This window comes from Pongo pygmaeus, chromosome 5 (assembly GCF_028885625.2).
Source record: "Pongo pygmaeus isolate AG05252 chromosome 5, NHGRI_mPonPyg2-v2.0_pri, whole genome shotgun sequence".
NCBI classification, from domain to species: domain Eukaryota; kingdom Metazoa; phylum Chordata; class Mammalia; order Primates; family Hominidae; genus Pongo; species Pongo pygmaeus.
The window spans coordinates 136,054,357-136,071,284 of NC_072378.2; positions in this window are offsets into that span (position 1 = coordinate 136,054,357).

Below are 16,928 nucleotides of genomic sequence, written 5' to 3' on the forward strand. Positions count from 1 at the left end.
TGTGGGTACCAGGTCTAGGAAAATGAGTGAGATAATAATATTTCCATCAAGAAAGCTGCAATCCTGTGAGGAAGTCTAAGAGAAAATAGACAATTATGGGACAGGGTGAAAGGTATTTTGGTTCAATATCACAGGATTCTGTGGAAACACATAGGAGGGACTTTGAATGTAGCATTCAGGAGTCAGATATACCTTCCTGGTAGAACTGATACTTGAAATAAGTCCGAATTTTTAGTTTAAGAGTATGTATAGAGTATTCTAAATTAATGGAGAAGCAAATAAGTACAATGCAAAAAGAAGTATGAGAATCTGATACGTAGTTGAAGTTTATGGTAATGGTGGAACTTGGGAGGAGGGTCCCTGTTAAAAGAGAGGGTGAGAAAGAAAGAGTGCGAAGTATAAATATCATGCATGTCGTGCTACTGTTTAAAATTTATCCTGAAGGCTATGAACATTGTCACACTGTGGGATTATTGAAAACTTTCAGCAGGGAAGTGACACACTAAAATTTGCATTTTCGAATGATCCTTCTGGAAGCGTGGGAGATGAAGAACAGGGATTCAAGAGTGAGGACAGGGCTTGCAGCCATGCAGTTAAAAGGCCTGGATTTACCCTCATGTCTTGATCAACTCTAACATTACATGAAGAAGACTTCTTCTCAGACATTGGACAATAGGCAGCACAAGAAGGACTGTGAATCTCAGGAGAAGAGAAGTAAGTGAGGTGAGCCCTGAAATTGCCTAGGATTTCCACCTGGAGGCACATTCTAGACTACAGAGCAGAGAGGGAGATTCTAAGCAAGGAAAAGTTGTCTTATATAATTGAGGAGGCAGAACTTGAAGTTTAGGAAGTCTGGTGTCTGTAAATGGTGAGGCAGAGATCTGCAGAGTAGGGAGCTACACAGAAAAACGGCTTGAGAAATACACACAGTGGGTCCCATGAGTCTTTGAAAAATATCAAGACAATGCACAGTGTGAAATGCTACAAGGCTGGGCAAAGAACAACTGTGGAGTTATGAGAGGAGTGTATTTCCACAATTCACACAGACTGCGGAATCATTTGCACTACCACCAGATAGCATGGAGAGCCCTCATTGAGCCTCTTTACTTGGAGAATTCAGTAAAGACTCCATCCAGAAGGGCTACTCTGCAGTAGTGGGCTAACCTATTCCTAGAGGAAAGATTTCTCTAGACCTGCCCAAGCACAACTTAAAAGCAAGTCTCAAAACCATCTAACTAAATACTTATATTAGAAAAGAAGTAATATCAACAATCAATGATCTAAATTTATTAGATTTATTTATTCCCACCATAAGAGGCTGGAAAAGAGAAGTTAAACCAAAGTAAGCAGAAGGAAGAGAATAAAAATGATAACAAAAATAGAAAGCCCAAGACAAACTGAGAAAATTTATGAAACCCAAAGCTGGGTTTTTGACAACATCAGTAATATTGGTAAATATCTAGCCAAACTGATACAGGAAAAACAGGGAAGGCAAAAAATTATCAGTCAAGAATTAAAGCGGGGACGTCATTAACTATCCTATAGATTTTACCCAGATAGTAAGGGAATATTAGTAACAAATTTATAATGACAAAGTTGGATTGTTGGGAAAAGCATCCTGTGGTAGCAGTAAGTAGCCATCCAACAAAAGTCACTATAACAATAACAAAAACACATCATTCATTAACCAATTTTATGTGGCAGGTCCTGGTTAAAGACAGTGGAAATAAACCAAAACCAACCAAAGAAGAAAAGCAAGGATTATTTATTCAGTGTTTGCTATAGCAAGGGGAGTCTGCCACTGTCACTTGTGTTTTGGGAGAGAATCAAAGGCAGGCAGGGAGTGGGAAGCTTCATATTGAGAAATAAAGGGCAGGCTTCAGTCATACCCTGACTGGAGGCTGTTGTCATGGGGAAGTTGGAGGTAGGCTAACCAGAAGCAGAACATCCTCTGTGATTGCTTGGGGGTGCATATTTGGCTTTCTCTGGTTTGTCCTAAGTTTGGAGTGAGGACAGATATTGGGGAAGCTGTCAGTTATGAATCAAGTCCTGGCCATTTTGAGCTGATTGTTACAGAAGTTTTTGCTTAGCTTCCCAGATTGTTTCTACAGATGGCAGCCTGACTTATAGCAGGCTGGCTTCCTGGACTGTTTACTGAAGTTAACAGATTGGCTTTCTGGACAAGATACTGGAGGTTGATGGTCAAAGTTCTATTTTTATACATGGATTAGTTCATGTCAGTTTGTATATTCAGTCCCTCAGTAATAAATGATATAGTGATACCCAATTCATTCTGAAAGCATAATGAAAAGAGTGACCCAGTCTTCCTGGGAGCATCCGAGAAGCCTTTACAGTGAAGCTAATATTTGAAGTTGTCTTAAATTCTGAGGCAAAAAGAAGATGGGAAGAAATTGCTACCAGAGATGACCACATTAAAAAAAATAATAAGCAGGTGGGTGTGTGGTGTGTTTGAAGATTAGTGACCTTTTAAAGAAGCTTGAACATAGGCTGGTGGAGGCAGACAGCCAGGAAAGGAAGGTGGAACCAAAATGTAATGGACTTTGAGTGTTGTTCTAAGACGTAATCTTATGGGCTCCAAGGGAGACAGGATGCTTTCAAGCCAGTAGTTATAATATTAGACTTGTATTTTAGGAACATGATCCTTTTGATAGTGGAAAATATGCATGGGGTGGGTCAGGAAACTGGAAACTTGCACACAAGCTAGGATGGTGTTTTACCAATTGGAGGAAGTGGTGGGAAAGGCCTTGATCTGGGCAGGGACGGTGGGGATCCAGCAAACGGCAGATAGAGCAACCAGGGCAACATTTTGGACATGCAGTGCGTGCTCCGTAAATATCTGTTATATTTTTAAGTGAATAAATGGGACATTTAGTAAGTGGAATGCGTTAGGTTTGGTGACTGATTGGATGTTATAAGGACAGGAAATAGTCAAGAACTACTAAAGTTTTTAGCTTCAGTGACTGATTGTATAGCAATGCTATGGGCCAAAGTGTGAAAAATAGGGGTGTGGCAGTTTATGAGTGAGGATGCCAAGTTTCATTTGGGGCATGTCTTTAGGGCTTATAAAGTTGGAATCGGGGTTTGGGGGGGTCACTGATGTCACATAGGTAATAGCTGGAATTATGCAAAGAGGTGGGATTGGTCAGAAAGACTTTCCAAAGCTAGGGGAGAGGGTCCAGTCCTTGAATGCACTGATTTTCACTTTTTAAAATTATTTTTTTTTTTTTGAGCCAGAGTCTCACCCTGTTGCCCAGGCTGGAATGCAGTGGTGTGATTTCGGCTCACTGCAACCTCTGCCTCCCAGGTTCAAGCAATTCTCATGCCTCAGCCTCCTGAGTAGATGGAACTATGGGCACATGCCCAGCTAATGTTTGTATTTTTAGTAGAGATGGGGTTTGGCCCTGTTGGCCAGGTTGGTCTCGAACTCCTGACTTCAAGTGATCCACACCCCTCAGTCTCTCAAAGTGCTAGGTTTACAGGCATGAGCCACCATGCCAGACTGCACTGATTTTTAAACAGTGGATAAAAGAGGAAGAAACAGTGTTTGCTGTTAAATACTGTTGTGTGCAACTTCTTTGGAATTTTTCCTTTAGTTTCTTGTACACAGTTTAACCCTTCATCTACTTGGCTGTAGGAAGATGAAACAGATTACCTTTTAAGGAAAACTACGGAAATCACATTGGGTGAAATGTACAGAATTCGGAGAATCTGACTTTTTGAGTCCTGAGCTTTGCTTGAGGGTGAATGACCTGTTGCACAAAGGGACCTGAGTTAAAATCCAAGCTCACCTAATTTCTGTGACCTTGGCCACATTACTTTTCTCAGTTATACACTGAGGTTAATGATATCTATTTTAAAGAGTTTTTAGGATTAAATGAGATAATTCTACGTAATATATTTAAAGGGCCCACTGGTATCTTGCGTGTAGTTTGTGCTCAATAAATATAAGTTGTTATTATTTTGAAGACCTAGAAGAATGACACTCAAGAAAAGCCATCAATGCAATTTTTTTTAATAAAACAAAATTATGGTATTATTTTTGTTGTTTATATTGCAAAGTTGATCACGTGAATTTCACATCTCTCTTTTAATTCTTCCCTACCTAAGAAAAAACAAAATCAATTTTTTTTCTAGAGAGGGATTTTGAAAAAGTTTCAAAATAGTATTTTCAAAATAGCATTTTATTATTTCTTTGGTTCAACATATGTGTTTATCCTTATCCAAAATTACCCTGAAGATTATTTCCTAATATGGTGCTTCTAGGTTACAAGCATTTATTGGGTGCCTTACCATGCATCAGTTACTGTGCTCAATGACAGAATACAAAGATAAGTCAGGAGACTTCTCTTGAGAAATTCATTCATTCATTTACTCATTTAATTATTTATGTAACTCCTTCTAAAGGGCAGGTGCTTATCTCAGTGGTAAAGGTAGAGCAGGGATAGAATGAATGCACAAAAAGACTCGGAGCTTTGGCAGACTGCATTAAAGTCAAGGGAGACATGAGAGAAAATAATAAACAGGTAAATCAAGAAGGTAAGTTTAGATGTTGCTTAGTGGAAAAAAAGTGAAAAGAAATAATAGGTAGACAGTGATTGGAAGAGAACAGCATGTGTGGCCAGATGGCCTCTTGAGATTGGGGTAGGACTGGGGAGGAGGATGAAAGAAATAATCAAAATAATTATGATAAAACAAAAATATTGCATAATTGGGGGCAAAGGAAATTATAGACATCACGCATACAAAAAAACAGCCCAAGGAGGAAAAAGCTATAAATGCTTAAAATATATTAATTTGGAATCATATTTTAATCATTTTAGAGGTTTTATATGCTCATGACTCCCACTTTAACCTCATTCTTGATCTAATGATAATACTTAAGGTAGCAGAAAAAACAGATCTCTTTCTCAATTCTCCCAAATATTCACTTTGGGTAAATATCCTGATTGCAAATTAACCTCAGGCATGTTGGATAGAATTTTTGTTATAAGTAAGATTTTTGTGTTGGTCGTTCTCCCAACCAAGTAGATCTTCATTATCTGTATCCTTGACGTTCTAGCTAGGGTCTTTAAATTATCTAACCAGCATGTAGAATCAAAGTGATACTAAAAGTCATAAGACTTTGAAACTAGAAAGGACCATTTTGTCTAATTCATCCTTAATTCGCAGCAGGTGGAATGGAGACTCAGAAATAAATAACAGAGAGTGAAAAACGGTAATTGGCAGAACAAGAACAGAAACCCTGGTTTCATATCACCAAATTCATTAATTGAGATCTTTCCAATCTTCTCATCTATTCAAGAAACTAGCACTTCCTAAATGCCAGGCACTGTAAGGCTCTGGGTTCCTGGATGAGTAATAAGTTTTTCTGAAAGAAAACACTCTCTCATTCCCTAGAACATTGTAGAGTACTAAAAGATGTCCCAATTAAGCAAATGATAATTCATAACCTCTCAAAGTACAATAGACATTATTGAAAATGTCAAATTGTCACATGAGAGCAAGTCTTCGACATGCTTATTCTTTACCCTTCTGCATCAAGAGTTTTAAAAATGGTATTTCAATGGAGAAGGCTTTGGAATGATAGATTTGGAGCTTAATCTAGACTGAGACTTACCACCTTTTGACCTAGGAAAAGTTGTTGAGCTTCACTTTCTAGTGGCAAAATGTGACCAAAGTTACCAGCCCAATGCCAGGGACTCATAGAACTTGGTGTGTTGATGGAACTGTCCTTCAGTTGCACTGTTTGGGGTTAGGAGGCTGCAGGAGGTTGGGCTGAGAAGGCCCTTCAGCCCACAGGCCTCAAACCCCAGTACACCCAGCTCTTCTCTACTTCCCCAAAGCTCTCAGGGCCCTTTGCAAACAAGAACTCGTGCAGAACAGTGAACTCTGCCCTACATCCAAGGGAGAAACCTGAACTTGGGAGTTGGAGATTGCAATGAACACTACATCACTGGGCACTCCTACTCAGCCTCTTTGATTAGTTCTTCTCACCTCTAATCTCTGAATGCTGTCATGTCCCAGGGCTCAATCTCTGTAGTGCTTTTCTTTTCTATCTACATTACCCTTTGTCATATCATCCAGCCTTCTGATTTTAAATGCCATCTATACATAATTCTGATGTATATATTATCTCTAGAGTTGGAAGTCTCAACTCATATTTGACTACCTCCTCTTGGTTGTTTAATAGTCAATTCAAAATTAGTAAATCCAGATCAAGCTCCTGATTTCCCTCATCAAACTTCCTCCTGTGTGATCTTTCCCAGGTCACTAACATGGCAACTCCACTTGTTTTTTTCAGTTGCTAAGGTCAAAAACTGTATTCTTGATTTCTTTTTCTTACATCCAACATTCAACCTATCAGGAATCTTGTTGGTTCTATCTTCGAAATATGTTGAAATCTATCTTTTAACCACTTTCACCACTAAGAGTCTGGTTCAGCCCCTGTCATCTCCTGCCCAGATGACGCAAGAGCAGCGGTCTCAGTTTCAGTGCTCAGTCCCTCTGTTTCTGTATTTTCCCTCTTACTGTCTACTTTCAAAAGAGCGGCCAGAGTGATCAGAGTGAAATGGAAATCAGATGTTCCTCTTCTGCCCAAAGTTCTCTACTGGTTTTCTGTCTCACTCAGTGAAAGCCAGAGTTCTTAGAATGGCCCCAAATGATTAACAGGGTCTGTCCCATAACAATTCTTTATTTTTCTCTGCTGTTATTCTCCTACCCAATCTCTCTACTTCAGCCACATTGGTCACTTAATTTTTTTTTTTTTTTTAACATATCATGGAAACTTCTGTCTCAGGGCTTTTGCACTTGCTGCTGCTTTTGCCTGAAATGATTTTCCCTCAGAGGTTTGCCAAGCTCTTCTTCCCCACCTTCTGAGCGAGGAATTCCCTGACTATCCTATCTGAAATTGCAAAGCTCCCTCCAACCCTAGTACCCTCCAATTCTCTTTCTAACTTTATTTTTCTCTCTATATTATCTGCCTATGTATCTATGTATCTATCTACCTATCATCTATCTACCTCTATTTATCTGTTGTTTATATTTCCCCAATAAAATATGAGCAATGTTTTTTTCCTTTGTTTTCCGTTTTATCCATTTCTACATCCCTAGTGCCTAGAGCTAAGTCCTGATGGGTGGGAGGTGTTTTGTAAGTATTTGTGTGATAAATAAGTGGTGTTATCCTTAATAGTTGTACAAAATTGTTTTTTTAAAAGGCGTTTTGGGCCTGGCGCGGTAGCTGACGCCTGTAATCCCAGCACTTTGGGAGGCTGAGATGGGCAGATCATGAGGTCAGGAGATCGAGACCATCCTGGCTAACATGGTGAAACCCCGTCTTTACTAAAAATACAAAAAAAAATTGGGCGTGCGCCTGTAGTCCCAGCTACTCGAGAGGCTGAGGCAGGAGAATGGCGTGAACCTGGGAAGCAGAGTTTGCAGTGAGCCGAGATCGTGCCACTGCACTCCAGCCTGGGCAACAGAGCGAGACTCCGTCTCAAAAAAATAAAATAAAAAAATAAAAATAAAAAGGCGTTTTGCTTCATTTTAAGTTTATCTCTTTTTAAATAAATTCTAATTCTTTAGATAATGGTGGGCTTTAGGGCCAAGGATAAAGTGGGAGGATATATCAAAACCACCTGCAACACACCAAAAACACAAAAATCATAGACAGTGAATTTTGCAAATGTTAAAAATAGACCATTCTACTCAACAAGGAGAGAGGGAGAGAGGAGAGAGAGAGAGAGAGAGAGAGAAGAGGGAGAGAGAGAGAGAGAGAGAAAGAGAGAAATTCCCAGGGGCTAGAACAGAGAAAGCCCATCAGAGTTGGGGCTAAAGTGTCATGCCCAATGGCAAAGAGGACCAAATTAGGAAAAAAGGGGCTGCGGTTTCAGTGCCTGTTCATGAGGTGGAGTTAAGTGTGTGTTGGCCAAGGTGGAGGACCACAGTGGGGCCACCAGTGGAAGGCTGGAGGTGGGCAGGGGTGAGGGGTTGAATTAGTTCCAATCGATGTAGAGGAAGAATAACCCATGAAGGGCTGGAGCCTGGCCCACATCACTTGCATGGGGCCCCAAATTGCACAATTCAGGTGGAGCAGTAGCCTTCAGGTTCTAATTTTAGGGTAGGTTTGGAGCCCTGAAATCCAGAGAACCAGACTGTGCACATCAAACTCATGATGGTCTTGCCTCTAGGAAGGGTGGGGAAGGGAGGTGGCAAACAGGACTTTATCTGTTTATTTTATTGTTTATTGAAAGGAACAATACAGATGTGAAGAAATTGTTATCAATTTTTAATTATTGTGAAAATATGGATGGTTTTCTGCCATTCTAAGTACTTTTGTGTAATTATTTTAATATCACAATTATTTTCAAAGGAAAAAAAATTAAAGAAATAGGATAGTCTTTTAAAACTAAGAGTATCTAGTCTTTCTGTGATATTTCTAGTGACTTAGGTCCACTTCCCATATACTTTAACTGGTAGTATCCAGAGTGATTTTTAAAAAGAGCAAATGTCTATTAATATATGTTTTTCCTATTTTATTTAAATGATAATATATGACAATCTGTTAAAAAGTACTTTCTTGGGTTAAAAGTAAAAAAATGAAATCTGATTTTTTCCTTTTGTTACCTTGATCAATTGTGATAGCACTGACTTAGATAGAACGCAAACCATAGGACAACTCATACAATTCCCATCCTATGGCATTTTATAGTGAAGGAGAATTAAAGTCAAAAGAGGCAGTCAAGTATCTTTGGATATTTGTACATAATTGTCAAGTAGACTTTATATTGAGTACATAGTTGTATGTGTTAGTATATTGCTTTATTATTTATTTATTAAATTCCATTTTTATTTTAGATTTAGGGGGTACACGTGCAGGTTTGTTACAAGGGTGTTTTGCATAATGCTGAGGTTTGGGCTTCTATAGATCCTGTCACCCAGATAGTGAACATAGGATCCAATAGAAAGTTTTTCAGCCCTTGCCCCACTCTCTCCCTCCCTCCTTTTGGAGTCCACAATGGTGTCTATGGTTCCCTTGCTTATGTCTGTGTGAACCCAAGATTTAGCTCCCATTTATAAGTGAGAACATGCAATATTTGGTTTTCTGTTTCTGCATTAGTTTGCTTAGGATAACAGCTTCCAGCTGCATCCATGGTGCTACAAAGGACACAATTTTGTTCTTTAAATTAAAATTTTAAACATTTTTTAAAAGAAATAATCCAAGATGTTTTCTTGCTTAGTGAAAACTGCTCAGGTGTACATCTGGAATATTTATTTGCTGTAAGGCTTCCTGGAAATTTCTACTGGATATAATAATGTACTATTGATATGGTTTGGATGTCCCCTCCAAATCTCATGTTGAGATGTAATCCTCCTTGGTGGGTGGACAGGCAGGGGGCCTGGTGGGAGGTGTTTGGATCTTGAGAGTGCATCCCTCATGCCTTGGTGCTGTCCTCACCATAGTGAGTATGTTCTCATGAGATCTGGTTGTTTAAAAGTGTGTGGCTTCTCTCCCCACCACCTTGCTCCTGCTTTCGCCATGTGAAGTGCTTGCTCCCACTTTCCCTTCCACATGAATGAAAACTTCCTGAGGCCTCCCCAGAAGCAGATGCTGGCATCATCTTAGGAAGGATGCAGCCTGCAGAACCATGAGCCATTAAACTTCTTTTCTTATCCAGTCTCAGGCATTTCTTTACAACAATGCAGAACAGCCTAATACAACTATTAATCCATATTCATGTCTATACCAACAGCAATACTTTGCTGATAGCAAACGGGTATGTATGCTAACACTCCTGGAAAAAAAAAAAAAAAACACCTTTCATTTTCCTCAAGGCCAATTTGGAATAAGAGAGGCATTGTTATTCTGCATCATTGCATCATAACATCATGCTTTCAGATATGGGATTTCGCTCTTGAAATTTCACCTTTTAAAAGAAAATTATCTGCTTTTCAAAAATAAAGGTATTTTCTTTGGAGAAATAATCTTCACTCAAAACGTAATTTTTTAAAAAAAAAACATGCTTTTGAATCACACTCTTGCATCCCCTTTTCACTGTTTTGGCTCACTGCAGATTTGAAAGCTGCTAAGCAGATCTTACTCAAATTTTCCAAAACAATTCTTTATTGGAAAAAGATTAGGAATCAAAAACATAAAATTATGAGCCCAAGAATGCTCTTCCAAATTTCAAGAATTTGATGAATCTAGATATTTAAAATAAAACTCTTTCTCTTGTATACACTTACTTAACTTTTCCATTGTAATTACTCAGTATTTCATGTAGATGCACATGTAGTCAAATTTTTATATGATCTGCTTGGTTCTTACATCCAATCTTGGCAACTGTGGCCTGGGATGAAAGCCAAATCTGTTCCTAACAGAGTGATTATCCATTCCTCCATTACTTATTCCATTTAGAGTATGTGGATATGTTAATGTCTGTGGAACATTTTAAGCTTTATTAATTCCAGATTTGTGACCAAAGATAGGGATCTTTCAAATGGAAATGGCGTTTGGGAAATCCAGGACACAAAAGTAGAAGGGGCATTTTAACCAAGGAGGGATGACAAAGGTTATGAGAAATAGAAATAGAGAGATGAAAATATAAAAAGAGATCTGAATCTAACATAATCCCAGGAGTAACATTCTAGGAGTTCTAACAACAACTGATAATGTCTTAACATTGATATTCTCATCAATCATAACTGTGCTTGGAAGTCATACAAGACACTAACAATATAGTACTTGTGATGGGCTTAGGTTATATGCCATTCTCTTGTAATTTCAAAGGGTGAGAATAGCTTTCATGAAGTGAGAGTGAAGCATGTATGCTTGTCTTCAGACCATCACAACTGAGAAAAATAATTATATTAATAAAAGGGCTTAATTAGAAAGGAGCCATTTGAGAGGAATTAAATCACTTTGATTTATATAATTACCTTTCTCACAGAATTAATCAAGATTTAACTTTAACATATAACCCCAGATCACTTGCTAGAATTCTGTGTGTCTGAAAACCAAGTTTTGAAACTCACTTTTCATGTAGATTCATTATCCTGGTGTTCCCAAACTTAGTTAATCAGCTGGAACAACTGTGGAGCTTTGGCCACCACCCCAGACCATTAACTCAGAATCCCTAAGATGGAAACTGGGAATTTAGGTTGCTTGCTTTACCCTCTAGGTCAGAGGTCTTTAACCTTTTTGGCACTGGGGCCCATTTGATGGAAGGCAATTTTTCCACAATGGGGCAGGGAGAGGGGGATGGTTTTGAGGTGAAACTTCCACCTCAGATTATCAGGCATGATTTAGATTCTCATAAGAAGCATGCAACCTAGATCCCTCACATGCACAGTTCACAATAGGGTTTGCGCTCCTATGGGAATCTAATGCCACTGCTGATATAACAGGAGGCAGAGCTCAGGCGGTAATGATCGCTCACCTGCTGCTCACCTCCTACTGTATTGCCCAGTTCCTAGCAGGCCACAGACTGGCACAGGTCCACAGCCCTGGGGTTGGGGACCTCTGCTCTAGGTGTTTGGGCCCTTGCATAACGGGGATGAGTTTCAAATATCAAAACATTCACACTTTGAGTAACTTGTTAATCTTTGGTATATAACATAACAATAAAATCTATAATTTATTGTTGCATACTATGTGCCAGAGGATAACGTGCATTTTCTCCATCCACACCTTGATACTTCCAGGCATCATTATTCCCATTTGACAGATCAGAAGTTAAATAGCAGAGCAAGTCTCTGGTTTGCCTAAGGTTTTACAGTTAGTAAAAGGCAGAGCCAGGATTCCGGCACAATTCAGCCTAACTCTGGAGCTTGTGAGCTTCTCAGAGTGGCATCCATAGGATGTTATGATCCTTCATACAATGGCCTGCCCATGTATATGAGGTTTGGTGTTGGCATATTTAATAAGAAGGGTTTTATATTTATTTCCAGAAAGTCCCACTAATTTTCAGCTGGTAAGAATTCTGAGTTGTGAGATGGTAACAGAATCCTAAGCCTGGTTGTCTCACAATCCTTTAGCTGATAAATGCTTTGAGATTTGCATTTTAATTATAACAAGGACAAAAATATGGAAAATACAAATATATTTTCTCTCTTCATATGGAAGGGAGAAGAAACGTCTTCTCCCTTAGGAGCTTTGTAGTAAATGAAATGTCCCATTCTTAAGCTTTTCTCTCTTTGCCTTCTTCTTACTCCCCTTCTCACACTAGGTTTCAGTTAATTCCCAACAGTGCAGGTGGCTGTAGGAGGTCCAACTTGGCTGAGGAGGAGAAAGCCCATTGGTAATGTTCTCATGTTCTTCTGTAGATAGAGAGTAAATCTTTTCCATATCTAAAGGGCTTTGAAATTGGCAGGAGGATTGGAACCTCAATCCTCATTCCTAAGTAATACTTCTAGGTTTCCAGTAACTCATTTCATTTTTGATTTCTGTGATCCATTCTTATATAAGGTTATCCGCAAATTTGATGTAATCTGCATTGTACTTCAACAAACCACAAGTCAAGGGTTTCTTACTGTGAGTTTCCTATAGAAAGATAATGCTGTGAATAAAAATCCTACAAGAAATAAAAAATCATGACAGGCTCCATAGAAGCAATGAAATATATCCATCTTTTAAATATAAACATCCTAAAATGCTAACACAGAAAGAGAAATAGAAAATATATGAACATTGAAATGAACGAATTATGCTTGCTAATACAGTCTTGCCAGTTTGCATCAAGCTTTTGGTTCTCATGACCAGCCTGCATGTATGTTAAGAGTTGCTTTGTTTATATTTTTATCTGTTTGCTACATGCTATGCATCAAGTAAACATGGACAATTCCTTGAATTAGTTAGAGGAATGAACATGTTTTTCGGGCAACCTGGCAACCGTGCTGAGGGAGTGTATTTCACATTCAGTTTCTCCACTCTCCTGAAGTTGTCAGGCTAAGTGCCTACCAGCTGGGTGTTTACACTTTGGGGCTAAGGAGGGGAAAATGTTTTGGCTTATATATACTGACACCAATGGCTTAAATCCCAGTCATTTGAGGGACACCTGTTGTTCCACAAATTCCTGCCCATTTTCTAGTTCACTTAAAAAATGCTGACAATTGTCTTGTATGTTCTATCAGAAAGGAAGACTCTGTCATTGAAGCAAAAAACCATTCTGAGCACAAGCAGAGTGTGTGTGGTTAACTCACATCTTTCATACAAATATGTATATACAATTATGTTTAAATATTTATGGAATAATGATCACATTTCTATGTGAGAGAGGAACAAAAATAGCAATTAGATTGCAGCTTGACTGTGGGGCATGTGTAATAAAGCTTACCCTACCCTTCACCCCTGCCTCCAGGCTATCAGTGCAAACTTTTTTGTTCAAACTTCTGTATCATATAAAATTTTAATAATATTTTGAAAGAATAAAGGGCTCTCCCTTCTGTGGCCTTATTCCACATCCTGACCTCATCTTTGGTAGTATTTCTTCTTTAGAGATATGTACTCTGGCATCATTTGAATTACAGAGCAGAACAATTCTACTAAAATGCCCAAGAATACAATAATAAAATGTAGAAATTTTAACTTCTTAGAGACAGATGCAAATATTCACTTCTCCATGCTCACAGTTGAAATTAGTAAATAAATGAAGAGCATTGATTTTTATTTTGTTCCTTTTAAAGGAACTTAACAACTGCACAGGAATGTAAAGATGTATGAAGATGTAATTATAGCACAAGCCAGAATATGATAAATAAACAATGCTACAAGAACAGTCATAGGAGATTACAGATTAGGGAGCCTCTATTTCTAGCAACAGGATAGATGAGATCGTCTAAAAACTTTCCACACAATACATTAGAAAAGCTGGATACAATTATGACAAACATCCTTTTAAATGCACAGTTAATCATTTGTGAAAGTAATGTAAATTTCTAAATAGAACGAGAAGGGGATCTTGAAACCAAAAAGATGACTCCACACCATGCATAAAACTGTCCTGGGAAAATAAGTCACTCTTAGCAAACTAGAGTCTTGCATTTGAAATGGGTGCCCATGTGACCAAGAGCCAAAGCCTTTGGCATGTGCAAAGTGAAGAAGTATATCCCTGTATAAAGCTAGAATTCTTCAAAAGCTACACATTAGACTGGTGCAAAAGTAATGGCAAAAACCACAATTGCTTTTGCACCAACCTAATATCTAGCCAGTGAAATGGTGAATTACCATAACAAACCCCCAAATAAAAAATATAGATTAGGAACACGGAAGACAAGAAAATGTTTTTCTCTTCACAGGGGGTCTGGATGAGTGGAAATCTCCTTCAAAAATCGATAACTGCAGGCCTGTCCTTGTAGGGCAATTGGAAAACTTGAAGTGGAGAAATAGGCTTGCTAAGACCTTGTAGGATTTAGAGATAAAGCCCAGAAAAACATGAGTTAGCAATAAAAAAGCAAGCTTACTGTGAGGAATAAGCAACCTTGAGCTTGTTTGCTCAAGCACAATTTGACTACAAGGACTTCAGATACTGGACTTATTATATCCAAAATTTAAATATATTTCAAATATATAAATACATGATGCAGAGATTTAATAATATTAGCAAGAAAAGAGTACTATAGATTGAGTATCCCTCATTTAAAATGCTTAAGACCAGAGTGTTTTGGATTTTGGATTGTTTTCAATACTGAATATTTGCGTATACTTAATGAGGTATCTTGGGGATGGGAGCCAAGTCTAAACAAAAAAATCATTTAAAAAAATTGTTTTATTTTTATTGATTTTTTTTTTTAGAGACAGAGTCTCAGTCTCACCCAGGCTGGAGTGCCACATGGCGTGATCATAGCTCACTGCAGCCTCAAATTTCTGGGCTCAAGCAATCATCCTGCTTCAGCCTCCTGAGTATCTGAGACTACAGGCATGCACTGCCATGCCTAGATAATTAAAAAAATTTTTTTTTGTAAAAACAGGATCTTGCTATGTTGCCCAAGCTGGTCTCAAACTCCTGGGCTCAAGCTAACCTCCCACCTCGGTCTCCCAAACTGCTGGGATTATAGGCATCAGCCACTGTGCCCTGCCCATTTATGTTTTTTATATACCTTATACACATAGTCTGAAGATAGTTTTATGTAATGTTTTTAATAATTTTGTGCCTGAAACAAAGTTTAAATACTTAGGAGTGGAATTTTCTGCTTGTGGCATTATGTTGGCCCTCAACAAGTTTTAGATTTTGAAGCATTGTGAATTTTAGATTTTTAGATTAGGGATGCTCAGCCAGAATAAAAAAGACTGATATATAGATGTGTAAGAATCAAACAGATCTTCCAGAAATTAAAACAAAAATGTTGAAATGAATTTTCCATTGGGTGGGATAAAAAGATACAGCTATTGAGGGCAGTCAAGATGGCCAAATAGGAAAAGCTCTGGTCTATAGCTCCCAGCGTGAGCGACGCAGAAGATGGGTGAGTTCTGCATTTCCATCTGAGGTACCGGGTTCATCTCACTAGGGAGTGCCAGATAGTGGGCGCAGGACAGTGGGTGCAGCGCACCATGCACGAGCCGAAGCAGGGCGAGGCATTGCCTCACTTGGGAAGTGCAAGGGGTCAGGGAGTTCTCTTTCCTAGTCAAAGAAAGGGGTGACAGACGGCACCTGGAAAATTGGGTCACTCCCACCCGAATACTGCGCTTTTCCAACGGGCTTAAAAAAAGGCACACCAGGAGATTATATCCCACACCTGGCTCGGAGGGTCCTACGCCCATGGAGTCTCGCTTATTGCTAGCACAGCAGTCTGAGATCAAACTGCAAGGCGGTAGCGAGGCTGGGGGAGGGGTGCCCGCCATTGCCCAGGCTTGCTTAGGTAAACAAAGCAGACAGGAAGCTCGAACTGGGTGGAGCCCACCACAGCTCAAGGAGGCCTGCCTGCCTCTGTAGGCTCCACCTCTGGGGGCAGGGCACAGACAAACAAAAAGACAGCAGTAACCTCTGCAGACTTAAATGTCCCTGTCTGACAGCTTTGAAGAGAGCAGTGGTTCTCCCAGCATGCAGCTGGAGATCTGAGAACAGGCAGACTGTCTCCTCAAGTGGGTCCCTGACCCCTGACCCCTGAGCATCCTAACTGGGAGGCACCCCCCAGTAGGGGCAGACTGACACCTCACATGGCCAGGTACTCCTCTGAGACAAAACTTCCAGAGGAATGATCAGACAGCAGCATTCGCGGTTCACTAAAATATGCTGTTCTGCAGCCACCACTGCTGTTACCCAGGCAAACAGGGTCAGGAGTGGACCTCTAGCAAACTCCAACAGACCTGCAGCTGAGGGTCCTGTCTGTTAGAAGGAAAACTAACAAACAGAAAGGACATCCACACCAAAAACCCATCTGTACATCACCATCATCAAAGACCAAAAGTAGATAAAACCACAAAGATGGGGAAAAAACAGAGCAGAAAAACTGGAAACTCTAAAAAGCAGAGCGCCTCTTCTCCTCCAAAGGAATGCAGTTCCTCACCAGCAAAGGAACAAAACTAGAAGGAGAATGACTTTGATGAGTTGAGAGAAGAAGGCTTCAGACGATCAAACTACTCCGAGCTACAGGAGGAAATTCAAACCAAAGGCAAAGAAGTTAAAAACTTTGAAAAAAATTTAGACGAACGTATAACTAGAATAACCAATACAGAGAAATGCTTAAAGGAGCTGATGGAGCTGAAAGCCAAGGCTCGAGAACTATGTGAAGAATGCAGAAGCCTCAGGAGCCGATGCGATCAACTGGAAGAAAGGGTATCAGTGATGGAAGATGAAATGAATGAAATGAAGCGAGAAGGGAAGTTTAGAGAAAAAAGAATATAAAGAAATGAACAAAGCCTCCAAGAAGTATGGGACTATGTGAAAAGACCAAATCTACGTCTGATTGGTGTA